The following is a 26396-nucleotide window of genomic DNA, read 5'->3' on the forward strand; positions in this document are numbered from 1 at the left end:
TTGCAGGGTAGACTGACGTCACTGAGGTATGCTCATGATGTGAAATGCGCCGCTGTGCTGCGCACGTAGCGAACGATAAATGGGACACGGCGTTGGCGAATGGCCCACTTCGTACCGTGATTTCTCAGCCGACAGTCATTGTAGAACGTGTTGTCGTGTGCCACAGGACACGTGTATAGCTAAGAATGCCAGGCCGCCGTCAACGGAGGCATTTCCAGCAGACAGACGACTTTACGAGGGGTATGGTGATCGGGCTGAGAAGGGCAGGTTGGTCGCTTCGTCAAATCGCAGCCGATACCCATAGGGATGTGTCCACGGTGCAGCGCCTGTGGCGAAGATGGTTGGCGCAGGGACATGTGGCACGTGCGAGGGGTCCAGGCGCAGCCCGAGTGACGTCAGCACGCGAGGATCGGCGCATCCGCCGCCAAGCGGTGGCAGCCCCGCACGCCACGTCAACCGCCATTCTTCAGCATGTGCAAGACACCCTGGCTGTTCCAATATCGACCAGAACAATTTCCCGTCGATTGGTTGAAGGAGGCCTGCACTCCCGGCGTCCGCTCAGAAGACTACCATTGACTCCACAGCATAGACGTGCACGCCTGGCATGGTGCCGGGCTAGAGCGACTTGGATGAGGGAATGGCGGAACGTCGTGTTCTCCGATGAGTCACGCTTCTGTTCTGTCAGTGATAGTCACCGCAGACGAGTGTGGCGTCGGCGTGGAGAAAGGTCAAATCCGGCAGTAACTGTGGAGCGCCCTATCGCTAGACAACGCGGCATCATGGTTTGGGGCGCTATTGCGTATGATTCCACGTCACCTCTAGTGCGTATTCAAGGCACGTTAAATGCCCACCGCTACGTGCAGCATGTGCTGCGGCCGGTGGCACTCCCGTACCTTCAGGGGCTGCCCAATGCTCTGTTTCAGCAGGATAATGCCCGCCCACACACTGCTCGCATCTCCCAACAGGCTCTACGAGGTGTACAGATGCTTCCGTGGCCAGCGTACTCTCCGGATCTCTCACCAATCGAACACGTGTGGGATCTCATTGGACGCCGTTTGCAAACTCTGCCCCAGCCTCGTACGGACGACCAACTGTGGCAAATGGTTGACAGAGAATGGAGAACCATCCCTCAGGACACCATCCGCACTCTTATTGACTCTGTACCTCGACCTCGACGTGTTTCTGCGTGCATCGCCGCTCGCGGTGGTCCTACATCCTACTGAGTCGATGCCGTGCGCATTGTGTAACCTGCATATCGGTTTGAAATAAACATCAATTATTCGTCCGTGCCGTCTCTGTTTTTTCCCCAACTTTCATCCCTTTCGAACCACTCCTTCTTGGTGTTGCATTTGCTCTGTCAGTCAGTGTATGTATTCCGACCTCACTCACCTCTCAGGCACCTTGTGGCGGTTATGTAGGGAAACATGTGAGGTAGCTTGTCATCGTCTGCCTCACTGAGCCAGACTGACTGAACTATACCTCTGCTGCTTCCATAATGCCACAGCTACTTTTGGCAGTTGCACAAAGATATTGCAACAGGCTTTTATTGATGATACTAACTTTTGAGCGTGATTTACACAAGTGTGGCGCGACATTTAATTTATTCTAAATTAAGAAAAACAAAATTTGGTCCAAATTGAGCTCAATTTTGGCTTTCTCAATTTGTCCTTTTTTCAAAATGCGCCAGGCGTACCAATTGTTTGTTCTTTGGTTTGAAACTTGATTGTTAAGCTTAGGAAGATCAAAGGAACAATTTGTAGTATTATGTCCGATATTAATTAAATGCTTATCTTCTTCAGAACATTTTTCTTATTAGGTGCCTTCTCATCACAGAAACAATTGATTGTTTCATGCGTCGACTCAAGGTACTTCTGAAAATCTTGAACCATCGTAAAGATGGATCCTACAGATTATGATCAACATACAGGTGCACGTTTTTGCTGATGAGTTTGAAAATGATGAGGTTAAAACTGGGTTGTATGGAACATTTTTAATTCTGGAAAAAGTTAACCTTTGTGAAAAAACTAAATTGGAGTTCATTTGTTGTTCCCAGTTAAAGGAACACTCAGGTGTAATTTAATTGCCTCCGCGTGACATTTAAAAGTGGTCACACTTGAAGAAAGACAAGGGTACCACAGCGTGCCTCAAAATTTGGAGTATCTACTAGTACCATAGTATCAAAATCTAATTGTTGGTCTTTTGGTCCAAAATCTCAGTAGGGTCCCCCCTCATTACTATACGGTTATCTACTTGCCTACTGTTGATAATTTTGTTTCATTTTTGAGATAAATATGTTGCTTTTGTTTCAGACTCAGTCTTTTCACACTGCAAGGGGATGTTGATCATGAAGAAGGGAGAAGAGCGAGGCGGTTTCGGCGCCGAAAGCATCCCTGACTACCTGTCTGCATTGACGTAAAAATCATCATCTGTCTATTCCTTGTATTAGAAGAAAAGTGATCTTTCAGTACTTGAAAGTACTGCGCAAGGTTGTAGTGAGAAAAAAGGCGAAAATAAAAAATTGCCTTTTGTAAAGTGTCCCCTGTTGTTAGGAACAGTATAGACATGTAGATGTGAGTTTTGAACTTCTGGTTAAGAGACAAAACCAATTACCGTGTTAGTGTGTGGATTATTAGTGTCATCGACGTTTGTGACGGTCCTGCTTACATAAGTTTTGTGTTGTGTTAATACTATGTGCTATCAGATAAGTCGTCAAACTTAGGACAGGACAAGGAAGATCGCTAGGATAGCCGCAACAGACATACTCACAGGTAATGTATGATGACTCATGTATTCGAAACTCTTTTTATATCTCATACTATTTTAAGGTTTTTTGTATCTGTTGATTTTAGTGACATCAGCTTTCTATTTCATTATCTTTCCTTATACCCCACACGATGAATGTCTGCCAAATCTTTATTGAAGAAACGCTGAGATTGAAGTGGGAGTTTTTATATTGTCTCCTCAAGTGTGTCTTCTTTGTATTATACCGATTTTAGGATTATTATAAAATCAGAGACACAGTAAACCTTGTGCTTAACCGATAGCTGAAAATTCCTTAACTTCTTTAATCTTGATACGATATTTGTTTGGAATTCTCTTCTTTGCTCTTTCATTGGATTTGAAATAGGCAGCCTTGTGATAGGCCTATTGTTTGCCTATTTTTTCTTGGGCAAGGGCGGACACTTTTATGTTAGTGAAAAGTTAAAAGACGTGATGGAGTATCTTGATTTACTTTAGGAAGATTTTGTCATTTCGAGAAGATCGTATTTTTTTTAATGCGATGCGTATTCAGATTGTACTGCACCTGTTTTATTAATGAGTACATATTCTTGTATAACGTTAGTGAGGAACTAAGCTCTATTTTAGGAAACAATGGGTTAGCTTATGTCGAGCTTTAATCTGCGAAGGCGTCCTTTTATTCCACCTTCCGACTGGAGCTTATTTTGTCGTTTACCTGTTAAGTTTTTTCTTTTTTTTGTATAAGAATGTCACTGTTAAAGAAAAGTTTTCCGAATAATAATAATAATAATTTCGTGTGGCTATTTTTAGCCGAGTGCAGCCCTTGTAAGGCAGACCCTCCGATGAGGGTGGGCGGCATCTGCCATGTGTAGGTAACTGCGTGTTATTGTGGTGGAGGATAGTGTTATGTGTGGTGTGTGAGTTGCAGGGATGTTGGGGACAGTACAAACACCCAGCCCCCGGGCTATTGGAATTAACCAATTAAGGTTAAAATCCCCGACCCGGCCGGGAATCGAACCCGGGACCCTCTGAACCGAAGGCCAGTACGCTGACCATTCAGCCAACGAGTCGGACCAGTTTTCCGAATGATAATTTTTTATTAAAATCATTGAACAGTTCATGCAGACTCGATTCCTGTTAAATGTTGATATGTGCATTTTAACCACTCTGCCTTTCGTATTTTTTTTGTTTTTATTTTTAGAATTTGCTTTATGTCGCACCGACACAGATAGGTCGTATGGAGACGATGGGATAAGAAAGGGCTCTAGGAGTGGGAAGGAAGCGGCTGTGGCCGTAATTAAGGTACAGCCCCAGCATTTGCCTAGTGTGAAAATGGGAAACCATGGAAAATCATCTTCAGGGCTGCCGACAGTGGGGTTCGAACCCACTATCTCCCGGATGCAAACTCAGAGCTGCGCGCCCCTAACCGCAGGGTCAACTCGCCCGGTCCTCTTCGTACCATCTACCTGTTCATCCGCTTTCTGCAAGGGTCTTGGTTACTCTTCCTGACGCTGTTGTATACTGTTTCAGTACGTTCTATAAGATCGTCCCATACTGCAAATTAAAACACTTTTCGCCACTGTTTTCTTCGGATATTAATTACTTTTTTTCGTTATTACACAGTTGAGCATTATTTTCTCTATATATTATGGCTGTCTCATTCGCTTAGTATAAATGATTGAATTAAACTCCTTCAGTAAAAAAGAGTATTCAGTAGGCTGCTTATCTCTCGGAGACTGCCTAGCTGAAGCGGTAAATATATGCTCGGGTCACCTGGAAGGACGTGGATTCGATTCCCCGGTATAGGAAGTTGAAATATTTAGAAACGATATTTCCTCTTCTGAAGAGGTACATGGACGTGTGGCTCTCCTAACATACACCAAAAATGAGCACCTGGTTAATTCCTGGGGGCCAGGCCTGTATACCGTTTACTCTTCCACTCCTCCAAGCTCCTTCCTGGACTGTTTGGAGATGGCTCTGGCTTACCCGTCTGGTCTGATTGTGATTCCTGCTTTTCCCACTGAACTAGCGCCTCAAGTAACGTAGTTGAATAGAAAAGTGGATGAATATCCTACTCTAGACCACTCTAGGAGTTGTTTCTCCACTTCTACCACTGGCGAATGATGATAAATGATGAACCTAGCTCCTGAAATGAATCGGTAACATCACCAGAATAAGGGGATACTTGAACGCCCCAGATTCAATCTTATTTTGATTTATTCAGTTCCTTTTCGCGATGGGGATGTGAATATGCTTTAACACTTCTTGGTGGGGTCGCACATGTAGTCTTGGCGCTGTATTAATTATTGTCGTTCGTAGTTTGTATGAAGAGGAACAAACACCAACACCCAGTCCCGGAATTGAACCGGGGCCCTGGACGCTGTATCACTACAATAACGGCATGTGGTGGCAAATGCAGAAACGCTGTTAAAAACTGTTCGCACTTCCATTACATCCCTTCATGTTAATTACATTCCTGCCGCAAGTGTTAATTGGTTTGTTTTCAGTCCTGGGGACGGAGGTTATTTCCGTGTGGTACACTCGCAAGGTCCGTACAGAATTCGGGCTTCGAACTGAAAAAGCGTTCGTTTCTAATGGAACACCAAGACTAATCGATTAGTTTATCAAGTTTAGGAGTGCTGTTGTCCCACATCACAGCATTATTGCGAAAATATAGTTTTTATCTTTTTACATGTAGTTTAACCCTTAGCTGGTATAACTGATCAAAACGTTTCTTTGAATTTCCTCAATAGCCTAATAAATACCGTCTTATTAATTATTTACTATGTAATAAACGTATATTTGACAAACAATATATGATTGCCAGATGTTGAAAATTAAAAACATTTTATAATTTTCTGTTTAAGAAAACATATTATACAGATACTCGAAAAAGTATTCGTACACTTCACATTATGCGAGAACGGGACGTACATGCGCGTGGACTAAAGGGCAAATATTAAAAGTTAATATAAATAAATCACGGATTGCTTAGTTTGGAATGTTAGTTATTTATTACCATCAATAATTGCTTACAATATGAAGATACGTCTGAAACAAAAAAGACAACCGCATTCCCGCTAAAGAATACACACGGAAAAAGTATTCGTACACCATATCCAGTCCGAGACGTTTGTTCACGTTTCAATACTTCGTCGGGTTCCCCTTTGCCTTATCACTGCCTGCAGTCGTCGTTGATGGAAGCAACTAAGTTCTCGGTAACCGATGGCGCAATGTTGTTCCATTCTTCCAGTATAGCAGTTTGGAGATCATTCCTGCTGGAGATTACCCCGGATCGTAATCTTCTGTCCAATATCTGCCATACCTGTTCTGTCGGACTGATGTCGCGGAACTGAGGAGGTGTAGAAAATGCTTTGGCACGTTGTAAAGTATCCGCATCTTTGTATTATGGGCGGTGGTTTTTGGATCATTGTCCTGCATGAACATGAAATTATGTTCCAAACAAAGTTTCCTAACACTGGGTATAAGATGTTTGAGCATATTTATGTAGCATTTGTGATACATGGTTCCACATATAAAACACAAATTTTCAACACCAGCAGCACGCATGCCCCCACTGACAAGAACGGAGCCCCCTCTTTGTTTGACTGTAGGAGTGAGATTTCTGGGATCCAGTTCTGTGTTCTGTTTTCGCCACATTAATCTTCTCCCGACGGAACCAAATACGTTCTATTTACTTTCATAGGTGAAAATCACACACTTCCAAAATTCGTCCGTCTTATCCACATGTTTTAAAGCGAATTCCAGGCGTTTCTTGCGCTACCTTGCACTTACAAAAAAATTATCCAAGACACTCGACCATTATACCCTGCTGTTTTCAAACTCTTTCGCACAGTATCCGTACATACCTTAACTTCCCGCTTCTCCAAGTCTGCAGCAATCTGATGGGCACTAGTTTTCGGATCCTTTTTCGCAGTTGGAATAATAAACGCAAGTCCCTCTGAGACAGTACTTGGGGACGACCGCTTCTGAGCCTGTTCCGTATACTTTTAGCCACACAATACCTGTCAATGATGGATTGAACTGTCGACCGACGTCGATTGATTATTCCTGAAATCTCAGACAGGGACTTTGTTTCATTGTGAAGCTTGATAATTATTTTCCGCTCTTCTTGTGTTGCTGTTTTGTGCCCTTTTCGCCCCATTGCGCTTGTTTGGACCTTGCGTCAACTGCAGGCGTACACAGCGATTGCACGTGGATTGCAGTATTTGCGTGCCACTGCATGTACACGAGCCCTGCATGTGACTACAAGGATCTGTTTCTTGCTGTACGAATACTTTTACGAGGTGTGTAATGTCATACTCAACCTGCACAATCAACGATCTAGACCGGTTGATGCAATGAATTGGGGCAGAGGACGTTCAGACATTACCTCTCGTTCTATATTAATCCATACATTCCCCGTGCATATCAATATATTTGTCCAGAGACGCCATGAATATATAAATACTTAGTATTTTCACGTGTACGAATACTTTCTCGAGTATCTGTACGTTTCCCTACTTATAACAAAATTTATCATCAAATCAGGGATTTTACTCATGGTAATACAGTATTAGAGAGTGAATGTCTGATTGGAAGTACAAACATAATCTTGTAAGTGACTGATCTCTCTGTACCATTTGACTGGTTTGTACTCTTTCCACATGTCGGTCGGTCGAGAAGAAATCCGCTTCACCACCAACATCTTCACTTTCATTGACTTAAACACCATATGTATCGCTATCAGTGTCAGTAACTGTATTCGTTTCATCTAAATCAGCAACAATTTGTTCCCCATCTTGAGCTAACCGTCATCTTCACTAACAGAACTGTCTTATTTCACCCCATTGAGGCTCTCTGTGTGTCAGCCTCGACGTTCCGTTTTCCTCTACCAGATGAACAGAAATCGGAACTATTTTGGACGATCTATGAGTAAGTTATAATGAATTTTGTCGCTTGTCACCAGAGATATTCTACATGCCGACATCCTACGACATAGACTATTGAATTAACTTTTATCGGCCCGTCCAAAATTCCACTGACCGAACGAGTTGGCCATGCGCGTTTAGGGTCACGCAGCTCTGAGCTTGCAATCGGGAGGTAGTAGGTTCGAACTCCACTGCCGGCAGCCCTGAAGGTCGTTTTCCGTGGTTTCCCCATTTTCACAGCAGGCAAATGCTGGGGCTGTGCCTTAATAATTAAGGCCATGGCTGCTTCCTTGCCTTCCCATCGTCACCATAATACCTATCTGTGTCGGTGCGACGTAAAGTTGGGTTTGAAACCGCGATCATTGGGTCAGAAATCCACGCTCGTTGTACGGAGAGGGTGAAATAGACCAAGGTGCGCTACCCAGTATATGAGGGTTAACATTTAACTGTCGTGATAGTAATCGTCATCAGACGAGGGAAGAGAGAATGACCTCACTCTCAATTTTTCAAGTAAACCGAGCTCGATAGCTGCAATCGCTTAAGTGCGGCCAGTATCCAGTATTCGAGAGAGGTTCGAACCCCACTGTCAGCAGCCCTGAAGATGGTTTTCCGCGGTTTACCATTTTCACACCAGGCAAACGCTGGGGCTGTACCCTAATTAAAGCCACGGCCGCTTCCTTCCCCCTCCTAGCCCTTTCCTGTCCCATCGTCGCCGTAAGACGTATCCGTGCCGGTGCGACGTAGAACAACTTGCAAAAAACAAGAACAAGAAATTAAAGTTGATATTGAGAAGTTCGTAGTAACGTAATTGCAGTTTCCACTACATCAGTAGGTCATTCTTATTTAACTAGAACGATGTAAACCCGTGAACGGTGACTTGATATTCATGACAAGCGGAAACGCACTTCGTGTCTTTTATAACAAAATTCAATCTCACTCGCATTCAATCCTGGAAGGAGTTAGCTACGATTGTTGTCTATATTATCGTTCACTGTATGACTCGTTGGTTCCTACTGACGGAGGATTGGCGGAAAGTATGCCAGACTGGGGAGCTGTGGCGCTCGTAGATACCATATTCGAATCCTAGCACTGACATCCCGAATGTTGGTTTCTCCGATGTTTTCTACAGTCGGTCGCAATAAATACTGAGATGATGTTCCCAGCACACCTTTCCCAATTCCTACACGTAGTCGATTACAATTATCCACACTTACATATATAGCCTATTACAGTAGTATCTGATGACCACGTTGTCACCGTCTATGAGGTACGTTCGTAGAACTTTCTCAGCTTCTGAATCTTTCATGTCAGTCTGGCCTCATGGTTTTTTCAAGAATATGAAATCTGGAAATGAAGGCTGAAGCTATTAAGTGTGGAATCTATTCCACTTGTAAATTAGGTCACCAGGTTGCAAGTTTTTTCTTACATGTCGTTGGCTTGGAAGAAGTCTGTCACATCTCAGAAAATGTTAATTTTCAGGAGAAGCATTTGAAATTAGTGTATATTTAAAATCTAGATATCTCCGAGATTTTACGTTCAAGACCCAAGCAACTTAATGAGTGCAATGTAGTATTATCCTCAATATACAGGTATAAGTTAATAGTTTTGTACCCAACTTCATGATTCTTCGCAAATCACCCCAATTTCGATTTGTAACAGTCTTTCGCAGAAGCAGTTATTACATTTTGTCGGTAAATTATGGTACAGATAGAACACAATCACTACTAAACTGTAATATTCAGTTTATTTTATAAAAAATGCAGCAATAAAGGCATACGAAATGAACCAGTTGTACAAACAACAAGGCCAATTAAATACACTTTTTTATAAGTCATAGTAGTATCTTGATACATAAATCAGGAGAGCAATCCCTACTTTTTGTCCTTTGTAATTCCTTTTTCTTTATATCTCTAAGTTTTATTGAGTTTCACAGAAGGGATACCAGATTGTTGGAGTCTTGAAGATTAAATGATGTCCTGGGGTGCCCTTTCCGTACCATCAGCACTTTTATGCTTGACAATCTAACCGGTTCATCTACCGTGTTCTTGTTGAAGTTCTTGATGGTCAGCTTCTTGGTAAGATTTTGAAAACCAGAGAAACCTTCGTGACACATTTCCTCCACAGAATAAGGTTTTCCCGTTTCATTTGCTTGCCTTATAAGGGTCGCATACTGCTCTGGCACATAGATAGTTCACATTTCTTACATATATTGATATTTCATTCAATAACTGAATAGGCCTTGTAGCCTTCATTTTCAGTGTGTCCTTTTATTAGAAATTTATGAGTAATTCATCGTGTATTTTGAAATAGCATGGATGCACAAGGCAACTTATTCTTATTTTGTCGTGCGCAATTGTCGGTATAGAATGTCATGTCTATCATTCATTTCTGTTCTGTTGACCCGTCAGATTTACCTTGCAACATATTCATGTAATTCTACGCCTAGAAACAGACTTCGTTAGCCCCTCCTGCAACGTGATACCCAGTATTACTCGTATAACCAATTCTTTGGGGTTTTAATACTGTTACATAATTTGATCATGGTTAACGCTTTAAAATCTGTATTTGAAGAAGACTGCACATCACGAAATATAACATGTGGAGGTTTGAGAAGAAAACGAACACATCTCGAAAACTCCAAGAAGCTGCCATTACCTTATTGTGAGAGTCTTCTCCACGATCAGAGTAACTCATAATGTAGAGCTGGGAACGGAGCAGTTGCTCCTATGATTGCAATCGGTAGTGCGAGTGCAGCGCTCCATCCGGTATTCTCCGGGAGTAAACTGTTGCTTAGAAACCAATCGGTGTTTTCGGTGGGCGAGCGAAGGACGGAGGAACAGTACTGAATGTGTACTGCTTTGATTTTCCAGTAGTGGAGCGCAACGGAAGGAGGCGAAGTGTGAAGAAGGCGAATATGTGAAATATAAACCTTCTCATTTATCGTTACTGTTTAATAATATATATATCCGATAAAAGTCCATACAAATAGAATACACCTTTTTCATTATATTTCCTTTGAACTATGAACAGTGTTGTCCGGCCCCGCGGTGTAGGGGGCAACGCGTCCGCCTGTCACCCGGCGGCCCCGGGTTCGATTCACAGCCGGGTCAGAGTTTATTTAATTATAATGATTAATATCCCTGACCTGGTGGTTTTGACGTCATTAATCTTCCTTTCCTCACACACGGCATTCCACACTACCCCCATTCCAATTACACGCAGGTTCATACAATATGGTGCCAGTAGGGGCAAAAGATCCTCATGGATCGAAGCCCCGAACAAATAGCATTTTAAAGAAAGTGACCAGTATTGAAAAACAAAAACGACAAGCGGGACTCGAACCAGCGATTACGGAGCTTGAACGCTAACCACTCGACCACCGCTGTTTCGAGTTCGTGACCCCAACGCACCGGTACATATTAAACGCGAAAATTTCTCTTTTGCGATTTTCTCGAGAACGCCTTAGTAGTACGCCTTACTACTTGCACATTATGTTGTCCTAATGGACTACTAAATGTGTACAAAGTTTGAAGGTAGTCCGTGATCCGAACGTCGTGGCCTCCCCTTGTAAGTGTATTGTACCTGTATTCAGTCTGTGCTTATTAAATTTGCGTCTATATTTCCTCTGCTTGTTGTGTTTTGTAGATAATGCAAAGTATATTAGAAAATCATTGTGGTATTAGTTTGATATTTAATCCCATTTTTAGATGGAATTCATGTTCTAGAATATTTAAAGGAATTTAAGAAATTTTTACAGAAATTTGTACCACAAATGCCACGAAGACCGTCTGATGCATGGCATTTCTTTGAAATTACCGATGATAAACATCAGTAAAATGCAAATTTTGCGGCCACATTTACGCGACGGGTGGTAGTGCATCAAATTTGTGGGATCATATCAAGAGGCATCACAAGTATGAAATGAGCAGGTCGGCTTCAGCAGCAGAAAACAACATTGCTGTATTAAGCGAGACAGTTATGTTGTGAGAAAAGGGCATTGAATAGACGGGTGAAATACCTTTACGTTGTCATACCAATAACGTGTTTAAACGTACCGCTACATTACATTCGCTCCGTAGTTTACTCGGTACAACCGGGTAATGACGTCACAACAACTGCTCCGCTCCGTCCCAACCACTAGCCAGCGCTCTACTGTCTGAACTACTCAGCCCGATACAGCATATAAACAATTCCAATCAGTTCTTTCTCTTCAGTAATAAATGAGCTACGAGTATAATTTATGTATGAGCATCGGATATAGCACCTGTTCACATGCAATGGAATATAATTATCACTTAACTATTTTAACTATTATAATATTGTAAATGCACTTGCAAGGACATAATATATGGCAAATGCTGGGGCTGTACCTTAAGTAAGGCCACTCCTAGCCATGTCCTGTCCCATCGTCGCCATAAGACCCATCTGTGTCGGTGCGACGTAAAGCAACTAGCAAAAAAAGAAACTTAAGTTAGATACCATCCGAGCATTTGCCTGGTGGAGAACTGGGAAACCATGGAAAACCACGCCCCGGATGGCTGAGGGGGGAATCGAACCCACCTCTACTCAGTTGACCTCCCGAGGCTGAGTGGACCCCGTTCCAGCTCTCGTACCACTTTTCAAATTTCGTGGAAGAGCCAGGAACCGAAAAAATCTGTTATTCATAGCGTAACAAATAATGAGGCAATCTTGAAACGACTACAGCATTCGCATGACAAACGTAGAAAACTCATGCACCTGTGAACTTAGGACTGAAACCTAAATTAATTCCACACAAGATCACCGTTACTACATTGCCCATATTAAAGCATTTGAATTTTCCGCCAGTGAATTCAATCGGAGGATTACTTGAGGTCTCCAGAGGAAGAGCGAAAACAGTTGCTCCGCTCCGCTTGTACCGTTCTCAGCTCTAGCTCTTCGTCTTAGCTATGTCATGTTCCACAGTTTCATCTGAGATTACATCGGTTCGTCATTGGACGTAGAGCTGGGAAACGGAGCAGTTGCTCCTGTGATCGCAATCGGTAGTGCGAGTGCAGCGCTCCCTCCGGTATTCTCTGGTAGTAAACTGTTGCTTGGAAACCAATCGGTGTTTTCGGTGGCGAGCGGAGGGCCAGCGGAGGATGGAGCAACAGTACTGAATGTGTGCTCGTTTGCCGTTCCATCCGTGGTGCGCAACAGATGTGCTAGCGACATAGTAAATACTGCTTTATAAGTATGATGAAGGCGAATATATGAAATATACACATTCTCATTTATCGTTCGTGTTTCATTTGTCGATTACTTTTGTAACAATTTGCTTTACGTCACGCCGTCTTATGGCGACGATGTGATAGGAACGGCCAAGGAGAGCAATTTCTAGGCGTGAAAATGGAAAATGACGTAAAACCATCTTCAGGGCTGCCGACAGTGGGGTTCGAACCCACTTTCATCCGGAATATAGTGGGTTCGAATCCCACTGTTGGCAGCTCTGAAGATGGTTTTCCGTGGTTTCCAACTTCTTCTCCAGACAAATGCCGGGATGGTACCTAAGCGAAGGCTACGACCGTTTCCTTCCCACTCCCAGGCCTTCCATATCCCATCGTCGCCATAAGACCTATCTGTGGCGGTGTGACGTAAAACAAAACAAAAAACGTATCCCCGACCCAAAGTCTCACACTCCAGTACACTGTCCTTGAGGCGGTATAGATGGGATCCCTCTCTGCGTCCGAGGGAACACCCCGCCCTGGAGGGTAAATTGATAGAAAGATTATTATTATTATTATTATTATTATTATTATTATTATTATTATTATTATTATTATTATTATTGTACTCCCATAACCACTTCTGTGGTTTTGTGCGACGCTAAGATGCCGGCATTTTGTCCCACAGGAGTTCTTTCATGTGCCGGTGCACCCGCCGACATGAGACTCTCGTATGTGACCACCTTCAAGTATCGCCGAGCAAAGTCGGAATTGAAACCGCAAGCTTGAGCTCAGAAGGCTCTACCGTCTGAACTACTCAGCCCGGTACAGTTCGTACTCTTCAGTAAAAATGGAAATGGTGTATGACTTTTAGTGCCGGGAGTGTCCGAGGACAAGTTCAGTTCACCAGATGCAGGTCTTTTGATTTGATTCCCGTAGGCGACCTGCGCGTTGTTATGAGGATGAAATGATGATGAAGACGACACACACACCCAGCTCCAGTGCCAGCGAAATTAAACAATTAAGGTTAATATTCTCGACCCTGCCGGGAATCGAACCCGGGACCCCTGTGACCAAAGGCCAGCACGCTAACCATGTAGCCATGGAGCCGGACGTACTCTTATGTAATAAATGAGCTACGAGTATAATTAACGTAAAAGCATCGTATATAATACATGTTTACATGCAATGGAATATAATTTTACTTAAACATTTTTACTATTAATAATATTGTGAATGCATTTGTAACTGTATAACATATGCCAATATTCAATCTACAGTATTCTGTCCACCTGCACCTATTGCAAACTGAATGTCAGCTGATCAAAATCTGTTATTCGTAGAGTAACAAATAATGCGGCGATCTTGAAACGACTACAGCATTTGAATGACAAACGTAGGGGAACACATGCATCGGTGGAATTAGTAATGAAATCTAAATTGTAATTCCTCCTAAGATCACCATTACAACATTGCCCACATTTTCCGCCAGTGAATTCAAGCGGGCCGCCTCTGTGGTGTAGTGGTTAGCGTGATTAGCTGCCACCCCCGGAGGTCCGGGTTCGATTCCCGGCTCTGCCACGAAATTTGAAAAGTGGTACGAGGGCTGGAACGGGGTCCACTCAGCCTCGGGAGGTCAACTGAGTAGAGGTGGGTTCGATTCCCACCTCAGCCATCCTGGAAGTGGTTTTCCGTGGTTTCCCACTTCTCCTCCAGGCGAATGCCGGGATGGTACCTAACTTAAGGCCACGGCCGCTTCCTTCCCTCTTCCTTGCCTATCCCTTCCAATCTTCCCATCCCTCCACAAGGCCCCTGTTCCGCATAGCAGGTGAGGCCGCCTGGGCGAGGTACTGGTCATACTCCCCAGTTGTATCCCCCGACCAAGAGTCTGAAGCTCCAGGACACTGTCCTTGAGGCGGTAGAGGTGGGATCCCTCGCTAAGTCCGAGGGAAAAACCGAACCTGGAGGGTAAACAGATGATGATGATGATGATGATGAATTCAAGCGGAGGACTACCGGAGCTAAAAGAACTGCTCCGCTCCCAGCTCTATCATAATGTGAACAAAGACGAACTGACACAAATGCTGCGAGTTTAACATTCGACACCACTTTTCCTCATACAAATATACACCTGATGGAGTTATTTCCCAACAGAAACTGAAGAATGACGGTCTTTTTCCAAACCGACGATGTGACGAATCGTTGTTACTTGAAAATTGCTCTCGACAAACCTTCTAAGCGTAGAAACAAGAAGGTAACATTAATGAATTTGGGGAACGGGGAATAAATTAAAAATAATTAAACTGTTTGTGAAAATGGGAAACCACGGAAAACCATCTTCAGAGCTGCCGACAGTGGGGTAGATATGAAAGATGATTTCCTCTCAAGGTCTCTGAAAAATGTCTGTTTAAAACCATTACTGAGGTCGCCATAGAATACCGTTGTGGTCCAGAATTGAAGAATCATCATCTTTTCACGGTACACGAGTTAACATTGTGGAGGCTTGTCATGTATTATCGATTTTTTTGCCTCTCCATTTTGCTTATAAGAGGCAGTAGTAGGAGGAATGGTAGTTAACTTAAGAGTTGTTCATTATGTAGTGGAAAGGCTGTAATCCTGATCTCAGTGTTAACACATACATATTGGTATGTGTTGGATTTTTCTTATTTTTTGTTTGAAGCTTTTGAAAGTGAATTTGTTTCCATCATTCCAAAATTGTATGCGTGTATATATACTATATCAAGACAGATCGATGAATGGTTAGACAGTGTTCTTAGTCCTTTTCAGTGACGTATGGTCTCCGGAGAGGCCTGGTGCATGTCTTTGAGGAAGGGACCCTGCTTAATATAATTTCTAATGATGAAAACGTCACACTCCCTCTGTCCCCGAGCCAGACGAATTAATCAATTAACGTTACACTCCTCGACCCGGCCGGGAATCAAACCTGGGACCCTCTGGATTAAGACCAGAACACTAACCATTTAGTCGAACATTTTACCGTTCGAAGGATATTTAGGATTACGTTACAACTTCGACGAAACGTCCATATTCTTCTTCTGTGGAATACGTATTTTTAGATTGACCTCAGTGGACTATGGCCGGCTATGTATTTAGCTAGGCACTCTGTGCAGTGTTGGACATTTCCGGACAGGAGTGGAAGGTAAAATATTCCAACATTCGTCGTCTCGGCACTAAATGGGATAGAATTTTCTCACGCATTAAAATACAGTACTTCCTTTCAGGACAAATTTTCGGCATTCTAGCATCTCTTGAAATCTATAATAATCGAAACGGCGGTATATATATAATAATAATATTATTATTATTATTATTATTATTATTATTACCATGTCCTTTTGAAATACAGTTTTAATCTTCAAACCAGATAATTCACTGGGCAGTAATCTGTATGTATTCTAAAGTATATGCAATTTTATTTTGACAGCGCATCCAGACTTACTAACTGAGACGGTAGAGCACTGGCGGGTTCAATCCTTGCTCAGTCCCATGATGTTTGAAGGTGTTCAAACACCGCCTCTTGAAATAACTTGCGGCACCTCGGCATGTCCGTAAACCGTAGTAGTTAGTGGAAGTAAAATAGTAACAAAATTAGTAGTAGTAGTTGTAGTAATAATAATAATAATAATATTGATAATGCAACTAGCCCTAAATTGTATTTTGGATAAGTTGAAGAAGGCCCATTTGTACTCGGTCTTTGAAAATTAAGTTATGTACAGAGTACCCCGCGGGTTGCTTAAGGCTGGACTGGACCTGGTTCCACTGCTTCGCACTGAGACTCATCTACGTCTACCAGAAACGTTCACTCTGTTTTCTATAGTTTGGGAGTTTTTGGTGTATTTTCATATACGTAAATCCAGTATGCAGCCCACTTCTTCTCCATAAAATAATTTAATTGTGTGAATACAAGTCAAGACTACGCGCTAAATGATCCGGACAAGTATTACTCTATATACAGAGGAGCCATGTAGTGTTTCATTAGCCAAGAAGAAGGTCACAGCAATTAATGACCCTTAATGTTGCACTAGCAGCAAAGGTCAGGCAATTCATAACAAGGTCATTTCTTCACTAGGAATAGTAGTGCTGAATTCCAAGTTTCTTTGCGGTGTCTACGAGCCGCTTTATGTCTGCCAGTGTTGAAAAGTATAGTCTGTATCAGAAAAAAATACTGTCACGGACATTTGGGGACTTTTAGATGTACACTCACCTAGACCGCTATAGTGATTTTTCTTCCGTAAGGTTTCTCCATTTACCCAACTCCCCCGAGAGTGGAAAACAAACCAGGGAACGATGTTATGTTCGGGTTTAAATAAGGACGTGCTCAGAAATAGTCTTCCTTTATGTATTGGAGTAAATAAGGAACGGTCGGCTAACCCAATGCAATATTATTAGAGACCCGGCCTATTACATAATAATAATAATAATAATAATAATAATAATAATAATAATAATAATAATAATAATAATGTTATTTGCTTTACGTCCCACTAATTACTTTTACGGTTTTCGGAGACGCCGACGTGCCGGAATTATGTCCCGCAGCCAGTAAATCTACCGACACGAAGCTGTCGTATTTGAGCACCTTCAAATACCACCGAACTGAGCCAAGTTGGGATCAGAAGGCCGGAGGGAAGGATGTGATGTGCTTGTCTTTTGGAGAGAGGAAAGTAACTTGTCAATCATGTTGTTAGAAACATGCAAGAGGAGGATGTAGGTTGACGCAGGAGACGGCAGGTCTGTTGGACCTTTCGTTACGAACCTAAATCGCCAGATTTTCTGCACGCAATAGATCACGCCTCGACTTTCATGTTCCTCTAAGGAACAAATAATCTATCAGGGTTTGTTTTGTTCTTGCATAATGCATACTGTACTTAGTTATTAATGGAATTTGATCGTCTCCATTGGGAGAAATGGAGAGGTTGCAGGGTGGTGTATTATTTTTTTCGAACTTGTTGGCCGTAAACTTGCCCTGATTTAGAAGTATGCCGGCCACACGTGATTGTACCAGACAAATACAATGACCTGCCTACCACTACACCCATGCGTTCTAAGAACGTAATGTAATGTATGTTATGTAATGTACGGAAAACAACAACACGGTTCAACCCGGATAATAAACTAAATAATTCTACACACCGTGGAAGCTTCACCTCTAAGATAAAAACCAGTGATCCAGTCCGGTGACGGTGACTTTCGCTCGCTATCCATAGTCAATTTTATTTACATTTTCTGCAGGGAAGTGCTGGGATAGCGGCTTTCTCAAAACCTAAAAGCAAGCTCCATAACCTCAAACCACTAATCCCACTGGAAATTTTAGAGAACCCCAGGAGAAAATGATTTGCACTGTTTCTATACCTAAGCTCCCTGTAACGTGTGTATGTTTGTGCAGGCTAACCTCGAAAACCACCGAACGGATGTTGATATGGAGCATTTATTGAGAAGGGTGTCGGTGCATGAAACATGAGAACCGTGCACTGACGTCCGAGCCGTCGCCTAAACCATCAACGACTCTGTCTGTAAACGGAAGTCCTGAATAAATTTTTTTGAAGTAAACAAATTAGAAATCGTATTTCGAGATTAATCTCGTAATCCTTATCAAAATGAATGTTTATGCGGCTCAGTAATCTTCCGATAAAAAATACCCTCTACAGTAGAGTGAAACTTCGGTCACAACTCGTTCTTCGAGAAAATGGCCGTTTGAACAGGTGACCGCTGTATGAAAGTTATGTTATATTGGAATGGGAAAATAAATCTTGTATTATAACTGTAAATACGATGTTATGTATTTTTCGGAAGCCGGCCAGTATCTTGATATACTCTCTTCCGTTCCACTCCCTGATGTTGGTTTTCTTCCCACTCTTTTAAAATGCATTCCGTGATTTTAAGAATGTTAGTCACCAAAGATCTAACATATTTGAACACTTCGGCCAGTTTCTATGCAGAAGTCTCTTTCGATACTCACCTTCCTACTCCCCAACGTTAAAACCACCTTTGATTATTGCTGATTAACAGGTTCACAACTAAACTCTGAAACCTAACTAAAATCACAGTATTTTTCTCCCACTTAGCCTAAATTGCATTCTCCATACTGTAAAAATCAGTGTTTTAAGCCGCCTTATTCGTTGTTGGTTTTACTACGCAGCTAATAGTAGTAATGTGCGCGAGTAATGCCTGGAATCGCGGTACTCGACTCTTTCGAGTCCAGGCTCGGGCTCGTTTCGCTTGCGAAGACTCGATGACAGCATGACGTCACACGTTCGCTCTGTCGCCCGCTCTTGGATGGATGGATGGATGGATGGATGGATGGATGGATGGACGGACGGACGGATGGATGGATGGACGGACGGACGGATGGATGGATGGATGGAGCATACGTACAAGTGGTCGCCGAGGTTTTATGGGATTGATATGGACCGGTACGGTATAAATATTCTTAACGAGTGAGCAAAATAAATAATCTGAATTTGATGATGACTTACGAAACTATATACGCATAATAAAGTATGAAAATATCCGTTCACGGCGTCTCTCACCCACTCCACTGAATATGCCCTATATTCTAATAATGATGGCATAGCGTCTCTGGCCTTCAGCCCAACTTGGCAGGATCGATACTGGTTTAGTCCGGTGGTATTTGAAGGTGCTCAGATACGTCAGCCTCGTGTCTGTAGAATTGCTGGCACATGAAAGAACTCCTGGGTGACTGAATTCCGGCACCTCGGCATCTCCGCAAAACCATAAAAATGTACGTAGTTGGACGTAAAAGTGGTGGTGGTGGTGGTGATTATTGTTTAAAGAGGAAGTACAACAAGGCAACCATCCTCTATATAACACTAATCAGAGAGAAAAAAGGAAGGGATCCAACTCATAACATTGTTATTATTTAAAATCGTTGTCACGGTGACCGGCTCCATGGCTAAATGGTTAGAGTGTTGGATATGGTCACAGGGGTCCCGGGTTCGATTCCGGGCAGGGTCGGGAATTTTAACCATCATTGGTTAATTTCCCTGGCACGGGGGCTGGGTGTATGTGTTGCTTCATCATCATTTCATTCTCATCACGACGCGCAGGTCGCCTATGGGTGTCAAATCAAAAGACCTGCACCTGGCGAGCCGAACCCGTCTTGGGATCTCCCGGCACTAAACGCCATACGCCATTTTTTTTTTTTTTTTTTTTTTTTTTTTACTGTCACAGTATGCCTACAATCGTCCGAGGAGACAGGTGAATAGTTTATACTGACATCATACTTTCGGCAGATATAATGTAGGGTATTAAGATTAGGCGTCCGGAATGTGATGTACACGAAGCAAATTATCAGACAGAACGTCATTCTGTTCTAGCTAAACAATGAACGCAGTGAACAAAATACATCCTCCGTTTTGACATTTATCATTGCAACACATGACTGTGCAAAGGAACAAAACCGAGTGTAGTCTTAAGAAGTTGAGCGAAGGTCGAAGAATAGCGGCGGGATGTAAGCAGTATTTTTTTTTTTGCTATTTGCTTTACGTCGCACCGACACAGATAGGTCTTACGGCATCGATGGGATAGGAAAGGCGTAGGAAGTGGAAGGAAGCGGCTGTGGCTTTCATTAAGCCCCGGCATTTGCCTGGTGTGAAAATGGGAACTCACGGAAAGCCATCTTTAGGGCTGCCGACAGTGGGATTCGAATCCACTATCTCCCGGATGCAAGCTAACAGCCGCGCGCCCCTAACCGAACTGTGTGTTTCTGTGGTGATTTGTAGTGTAGTGAAATGAAATGGCGTATGACTTTTAGTGCCGGGAGTGTCCAAGGACATGTTCGGCTCGCCAGGTACAGGTCTTTTGATTTGACACCCGTAGGCGACCTGCGTGTCGTAATGAGGATGAAGACAACACATACACCCAGCCCCTGTGCCAGCAAAATTAACCTATGCTGGTTAAAATTCCCGACCCTGCCCGGAATCGAAACCGGGACCCCTGTGACCAAAGGCCAGCATGCTAACCATTTAGCCATGGAGCCGGATTTGTAGTGTAGTGTGTTGTGTGAATATGAAGAGGAGAGTGTTGGGACGGACACAAACACCCAGTCCCCGAGCTAGGAGAATTAATGAGAAGCTATTAAAATCCCAGGACCGGCCGGGAATCGAACCCGGGACCCTCTGATCCGAAGGCTAGTACTCTGATCATTCAGCCAACGAGTTGGACAATACTACAGCACATGTATGTTTTTACACAATCATGTGTCTTTGCAATAAATTCTCTGGCAGTAATATTGTCATTATTCCGCACAATATTATTACACGTTTTCCTACAAGGACGTCGCGGGAATAATATTTCATAGCTATCAACAAATCCCTGGTGGCTACTTCCAGGCTGCACAGTAATAAAAGTAATAGTAATAATAATAACAATAATAATAGAACGCTTCCGTTGCAATGAAATGGCGTATGGCTTTTAGTGCCGGGAGTATCCGAGGACAAGTTCGGCTCGCCAGATGCAGGTCTTTCGATTTGACACCCGTAGGCGACCTGCACGTCATGATGAGGATGAAATGATGATGAAGACGACACATACACCCAGCCCCCGTGCCAGAGAAATTAACGAGTTAAGGTTAAAATTCCCGACCCCGCCGGGAATCGAACAAGGGAACCCCCGGTGACCAAAGGCCAGCACGCTAACCATTTAGCCAAACGCTTCCGTTATCGACATTAGAAAAGATCCCCACCACAGTGTGGACATTGTCCCCATCCCACGCTCATCTTCGGTCCTACGTGTCTATCTTTCAAGTTGACGGTTTGTTAGTAAGTCATAAATATTTTGCCTATGATGATAATAATTATCGTAACAATCAAATTATAGACGACCGATGACTCAATGAAACCAATCATCAGCAGCAAACATATTGCAATCCACATCACAAAAATATTCTGTGAGTGGCCCTGAATGCCGTGCAATCCAGTAGAATAGATTATAGTGCTAAGACATGTCCACAGATAGCAACAGTAGTATGCTTGGACTCGAGTCTGGAGTCGAGTATACCGATTCTGAGAGCACATTACTCGGTTCTACTCGATTCCGTTGCTAGCCCATCACTAAAGGTAACGGTTTTGGTACGTTTCGCTGTATATAGCGTAACTTGCGTGAATAATTTACGAGTTATCGTAGTAATTGTGAAAGCTCAGAAATGGCTTAAATGTCGCCCAAGGAGTAAGGGTTACGTCTCAAAACTCACGGGCTAAAATTAGTTACAAATAGTTTCAAAACTCACGACTACAAACTGGTAGCTAAAGTAAACATTCTAGTAAGTCTCAAAATTCACGACTCCGGACAGCAGGTGCTTGCGATGACCGCAGGGTGTCGTCCCATTTGCGATCACTCTTATCAGTTATATACAAACAGTCAGGTTGCTGTGAGGGAATTCCCTACTGAAGAACTGGTACAGGAAGACATCCCTCAAGTAACTGGCGAAACTACATACTAGGATTCTTACGAATCGTATGTTGAAACTCATTAAATTACTTATATGTATCGTTTGAGACTGATGCGTTAATATCGGGACTGACAGAGAATAAACAGGACTCAAATTAACCTTTTATTTAGAGTTACCAGATGGTTGTGGGCGTAAAGGCGATTAAATGAGTTTTAAGATGTAGGGCAAAAATGGGCGTATTAAAACCGTTGAATTTTACACTTCCCAATTTCAAAACAAAGGATTTTGATGTAACACTGCTTCTTCGATAGTGCTACCCTTTTTGAAGCAATTGTAGCTCATCTCAAACTTAACAGTTAACTTATTCTTTCTTATACAATAAGGGACACTATTAAATTACTGCTTAAATAATTCTCAAACTGTTCAAACATTCATAGGTTAAGTGAACAGCTGTTCAAAAGATAATTAGCCTACTTTCATCTATCTGTATGTATGTCTACCCCTTAATTTCGTTTCTTGATACAGGGTCGGGATGAGATGAGATTAATTTATACGGCATGTTTCTACGGCCGGATGCCCTTCCTGATACCAACCTCATTTGAGGAGCTAATGGAGATGAAACGTGTTATGGTGAATGAAATTGGGTATGGGGTAGGAGGACTCAGCTCTGCTCTATGGATAGGAACTGTACCGGCATTTGCCTGGAAGTGAAAATACTAATACACAGAAAACAATTCTCAGAACAGCCGACGATGGGGTTCGAACCCACGCGTTTCCCGAGCGCAGAGCTTGGCTCCATAGCCTTAGCACATTAAAACGCGCGGCCACTCAGCCAACTTTCACGTATATAGGCCTAAATAAAATTATAATTTTTGCCTGTATGCTTGGATTAGATGTACAAGATTCCAAAATTTAATGTTAAGAAAATATGTAGATTAAAATAAGTTGAAGACATTATAATTCTATAATGACAGCGCGAAAAGATGAGATTGCATTCGGGAAATAGTGGGTTCGAATCCCATTATAGGTAGCCATGAAGATGGTTTTCCGTGGTTACCTATTTTCACAACAAGCAAATGCTGGGGTTGTACCTTGATTAAGGCCATGGCAGCTTCCTTCCCACTCCTAGCCCTTTCCTATCCCGTTGTCGCCATATAACCTAACTGTGTCGGTGCGACGTAAAACCGGCAATAAAAAGCCCATGTCACCAAACATCTCTGACTTTTCCGTAAATTTCTGTAAGAGTATCCATTATATAAAGCACAAGGCTTGCCTTTCTTCGTCTCAATGACTTGCATGTCGTAAGTAAGCACGCATATAACAACAAAAGCTACATCGACGATGGATTTTTACAGCTGGAATAATTAGAGTATGTTAAAAACTATAGACTAATGTTACCTAAAAAAACTTCAGGAGAGGTTGCGCGGGGTACGCCCTAATTAGCAGTCCCCTGGTGCATGGGCGTTGGAAAACCCTGATAGACTGCTGATAATTTTACAGTGGTCGCAAATGAGACACGAAATGGTCTTTCTTTACATTCTTGTTTTCCACTGTAATGGGAGTGATCGCAAATGGGACACAACCGACCGCAGGAGGGATGAGGTGCGCGGTGACTCACGCTTCCCTTATGACAGGCAGGGAATACTGTGGATGTTATTCTGCCACCCCAACCCACACGGGAAAAATAATGGCTGGTGAATGAAAGAGACCGAGGTGTATTATTATTATTATTATTATTAATATTAATAAAATATTTTGCTGTTGTTTTAAATCTAATATAATGCATTTTTTCCTTCCACATAAATGTATAATATTGACGTGTGGCCTCCGGAGAGGTCTGGTGCAGGTCTTATAGGCGACCTGCACGTCTGTGTGGGTGAAGCCCTACCTAAGATGAAGTCCAATGCTGAAGACGGCACGAATACCCAGTCCCCGAGCCATAGGAATTAACTAATGAAAGTTAAAATCTCCGACCCGACCCGACCCGACCAGAAACCGAACCCGGGACCCCCTCTACCCCTTGGACCAAAGGACAGCATGCTAACCATTTATGCATGCAGCTGGACCACACGCAATTAAAGTAGGTATATTGCCCGCTGCTAGTGAAAAGAAACTGTCAGTTGGTAGTACTGGGGCTTAGTTCCATTATGCGGCCAGAAGGCGGCATTTACTTGAATAAGGAATTTTATTTAGAGACTAACAATTACCCGCGGCTTCGCTCGCGTGGATTTCGTAATTTGATCAAAGTAATCGTTCCTCGGCATTGTACTAAGACATTTTCTAAAAATTCCTAAAGTATAAAAAATCACCCAAAAATTGAGTTTTATTTACCACAGAAATTCTTTGTGTACCATGTTTGTGGTATTACCTTTTGGGGCTAAGACGACCATGCGACATAAAACTACATGTGAGAAACAGTCTTCTCTCAAGTCGAAAAAATAAATACATGTGTATCAATATCAATTTTCACGTCTGTGACATCTTCAGTTTTTAAGATATGAGTATCCTCATCAAAAATAATTCAATTATTTTTCACTTTTTTCACACACACACACACACACACACACACACACACACACACACACACACACACACACACACACACACACACCCCGGTTAAATGCTTTCTCCGAAAACAAAAATGTATATGTTGCTCTACTTTTAAAGGACTTTCCAAATACCAAGTTTCTTGTCTCTAACATGTTAAGTTATTGACATATAATGTAGATATACCGGTACTCATTTTAAAATTTCACGCGCTTTTCCAATTCCTTTCAGCCCCTTAACTGGATTTTCCGAAAAAGAATACGTGTTTCATTATTTTTAAAGGAGATTCCAAATACCAGTTGTCATGTCTTGTATGACTGTAGCACCTTCAGTTTATGAGATAAATGTATACTCATAAAAAGAATTCAACTTCTTCTTCTTCTTCTTCTTCTTCTTCTTCACTACTTTCCACCCCTCTACCGCCTTAAGTGGAGTTTCCAAAAAAAAAAAAAAAATACGTGTCTCTTTATTTTGAAAGGAGATTCAAAATACCAACTTTCACGTCTGTAACAGCTCCAGTTTTTAAGGTAAAGTATCCTCATAAACATATTTCATATCTTATTTACTTTTTTTCAACCCCACACCACTTACGTCGGTTTCCCAAATAAAAACCACACGCGTGTTTCTTTATTTTTAAGGGAGATTTCAAATACTAATTTTCACGTCTGTAACATCTTCATGTTTTTAAGATATAAGTATCCTCATAAACGTAATTCAATTCCTTTTTCACAGCCCCCCCCCCCCTTCCTACGAGTTAAGCTGATATCCCCCTTCCCAAAACTGTGTGTTTCTTTATGTTTTAAGGAGATTACAAATACCAATTTTCACGTCTTTAACATCTTTAGTTTTTGAGATATAAGTATCCTCATATAAAGAATTCAACTAATTTTTCAATTCATTCACCCCCCTCAAGTGGATTTTCCGAAGACAAAGAACACGTGTTTCTTTACTTCGAAAGAAGATTCCAAATACAAATGTTAATGCCTCTAACATCTTCAGTTTTTGGGACATAAGTATCCTCATAAAACGAATTCAAATCCTTTTTCACCCCAGCTCGTTAAGTTGATACCTCCCTCCAAAAAATGCGTGTTTCTTTTATTTTTATAGGAGATTCCAAATACTAATTTTCACGAGTGTAACATCTTTAGTTTTTGAAATTTAAGTATCCTCATACAAAGAATTCAACTAATTTTTCAATTAATTCACCCCCTTAAGTGGATTTTCGAAAGACAAAAGATTACGTTTCTTCACTTTGAAAAAAAATTCCAAATACAAATTTTCATGTCTGTAACATCTTGAGTTTTTGAGATATACTGTAAGTATCCGCATGAAAATAATTCAACTCTTTTCTTCACTCCACCCCCGCCCATTAAGTAGGTTTCACCCCACCCAAAAAAATGCGCGATAATTTATTTTTCAAGGAGATTCCAAATACCAATTTCCACGTCCATAACCTTCAGTTTTTAGATATAAATTTCTCCAGAAAAAGAATTCAATTTGTTTCACTTCCTTTCACACTCCCCACTTAAGTGAATTTTCCAAAAATGAACAGTACCCGTTTCTTTA

At 42.2% G+C, this 26396-nt stretch overlaps 1 long non-coding RNA gene across 1 annotated transcript in view; it reads left to right on the plus strand.

Moving 5' to 3' along the window:
* The first annotated feature begins 2707 nt into the window (after positions 1-2707).
* LOC136863412 (uncharacterized) overlaps positions 2708-26396 on the plus strand; it is a 707299-nt gene continuing 683610 nt past the window's right edge. The window contains exon 1 of the long non-coding RNA XR_010859217.1: positions 2708-2768. This is a non-coding gene — a long non-coding RNA (uncharacterized lncRNA). The remainder of the gene's footprint in view (positions 2769-26396) is intronic.

Source organism: Anabrus simplex, chromosome 2 (assembly GCF_040414725.1).
Source record: "Anabrus simplex isolate iqAnaSimp1 chromosome 2, ASM4041472v1, whole genome shotgun sequence".
Classification (NCBI taxonomy): Eukaryota; Metazoa; Arthropoda; class Insecta; order Orthoptera; family Tettigoniidae; genus Anabrus; species Anabrus simplex.